The following is a 2,500-nucleotide window of genomic DNA, read 5'->3' on the forward strand; positions in this document are numbered from 1 at the left end:
CATTCTCAGCATTTCTGGAGCTTAGTAGTGCCAGATAACTATGAGAATCTTCACCAAGCAGCTCTGAAACTGTCTGCTTTGTTTGGGTCTCCATACTTCTGTGAGTCTGACATGAATGTCATGAAATCAAAGTTCAGAACAAGACTGTCAGACGAACATTGAAATGACTCCATAAGAGTGACTCGAAGGGGCTCCACTCCACCATACACCTCAGTGCCAGTCATCTATCTAACTAAACAACACATCACACATGACACTGAACCTGTGAATAAAGTGACACAGTGACATGTGACAAAATGACAAGTGAAGAAGTCAGATCTGTGTATTTGGAATTGCATTGTTTTGTTTTGTCAGCATTCATGTTTTAATTCAATAGTGTGAGATTCACTAGAAAATGCATACAGACATACAAAATGCACTTGCAGGTGAACTCAATATTTTTTTGTGATGTTTTAATGCAAATGTGTTGTGGACACCAACATTTTGTAAATGTTCAGACAAAACAAACTTATTCAGTTTGTTTGGGTTGAAATAAGCTATGAGAACAAGCATTAGAAAACATGAGTAGCTCTCGGCCATTTTCATGTTGTAAAAGTAGTTCTCAGGGGAAAAACGGTTGGAGACCCCTGCTCTAGACGAATCCTCAAATACCGTAATTCTGCAGTTATGAATTCTTCTCATCAATTGCTACCGTAGTGACCTATTTTATGATCAGAAAGATCAACATCAGAGTGGTAAATCATTACTGAAATGTTATAGAGTAGTGTGGGTAAGTTGGTTCCTAAGGTGTAAAGCCTACTGACGCTCACGTCTGAATCTTTTGTGAATGCTCGGCTGGACACTGAGGGTCTTGTTTCATCGTTCTTGAGGATACCACACTGCCTCTTCAATAACCGATTATATTATCCGCGTTCAGAGTCACATCAGCAACATGCCTCCAGATAGAAGTCTGTCCTGTAGGAGGCGCCAGTCTGCGACGTCATACAATTTGTTTCCCTACTTTAATAGAATGTTCCTAAAACTGATTAATCCAGTTCAGGATCATGGAAGACTGGCAACGTAAGGTCTAAGGACAGATGCCAGTCCACCACAGGACACCAGTGACTCTCATGAGTGTGACATGGGAGGAAATCTCACAAGGGACGTATGAGAAATGTTAAAGACTCCACATAGGCTGGGCTGGGTGAGGTTCAGCTCTAAGACTTGTGAGGCAGCAGAGCGGACCACCGTGGCCCCGTCCCCCGTTATATAGCACTCTTTACAGCAGGCCAGCTCGTATGTTTAGGGCCAGACTACAGGTTGATGTTTGAAACGCGTCCTCTAAGTTGTCGCTCTGCAACTGTAATACATATATTAGCATATCGGTTTAACCCCAGCCTTTTGAGGCCGTGTTTTTTTGACAATAATCCATACCATCTGATATTTGATGAATTTAACAAGCCAGTAAATTAGAAAATTATTTGGTTGGCCCCTTTATGCACAACAGGCAGAACCGGCTAACATTAATAAAACATGTCTGCTGCCTGCTGCGACTTCATTAATTAGACTCGGGCTTTCGCTTCACAGGGCACAGCGCCAGGCTGTCACATTAGGAGAGATGTGAGTGATTTCAGTAGAAGAGTGAATTGCAAAAAGGCAGGCACACGGGCAAAAGGGACTTGAATATTCCAGAAGGCACATTTTTTTTGTCACACGTCCATTTACACCTTTTTTGGTTGACGGCCGTCACCTCAGGATGGTGGAAGTTTGGAAAGAACAGCACAGTCCAGATTGGAGAGCGCCATATTTTCCGTACTTCGCATCTTCAGTCCTGTTAATAATGCCATTCTTAAACTAATGCCATAAACTTGGGTGGGGTGCCAGTCTATGGCAGATGTTTGCTTTTCCAATTATGAGAAAATTAAAGACATCTGAAATGCATTTGCTCTGATTAAAATTGGACAAACTCTTCCTACGTATGAACTGGCGGGTGTGCACCCCTTATATTCTAAAAAAGGCCCAGGCAGTCTCTAACTGTAACTTAATTCACCAGACAACATTTCTATATATTGCCAAAGGTGACACATGTTGGCTGGCATCCCTGCCAAGATAGATACTTCCTTGCCGGACCAGGAGGCCATTAGAATGGAAGTATGTGGATGGATGGTTATCCCGGGTGGGTTGGTTGCCGTCACCTTTCCTGATGGAAGGACAGTGGGAGACGTCCTCCCAATCATGGGAATTTCCCCAGTATGCTGGGTGGCAGCACCCCCTTGGTGGAGCTTCCACAGCGTTGGAACTGTAGTCCCAATGGGCAGCCCTGTTATGGTACGTGGGTGCCACCAGGGGGGACTGTCACAAGGGCACTCCTCTGTCGTGCATGGATTGTCTGACCTGGAAGTGCTTCTTGCTCATAGTGATGGTGTAGCAGAAGTAGCCCATGGTCCAGACTGAAAATGAGCTTCTTGGCCTTCTCCAGTGGAGTCAGAGTTGGGCGAAGCTCACTGGAGAGGAGTGGAGG

At 44.4% G+C, this 2,500-nt stretch overlaps 1 protein-coding gene across 2 annotated transcripts in view; it reads left to right on the forward strand.

Moving 5' to 3' along the window:
- The window catches only part of fgf7 (fibroblast growth factor 7), a 94,177-nt gene that overhangs the window by 41,211 nt on the left and 50,466 nt on the right, over positions 1-2,500 (forward strand). The window lies entirely within an intron of this gene.

This window comes from Erpetoichthys calabaricus, chromosome 17, assembly GCF_900747795.2.
Source record: "Erpetoichthys calabaricus chromosome 17, fErpCal1.3, whole genome shotgun sequence".
NCBI classification, from domain to species: domain Eukaryota; kingdom Metazoa; phylum Chordata; class Cladistia; order Polypteriformes; family Polypteridae; genus Erpetoichthys; species Erpetoichthys calabaricus.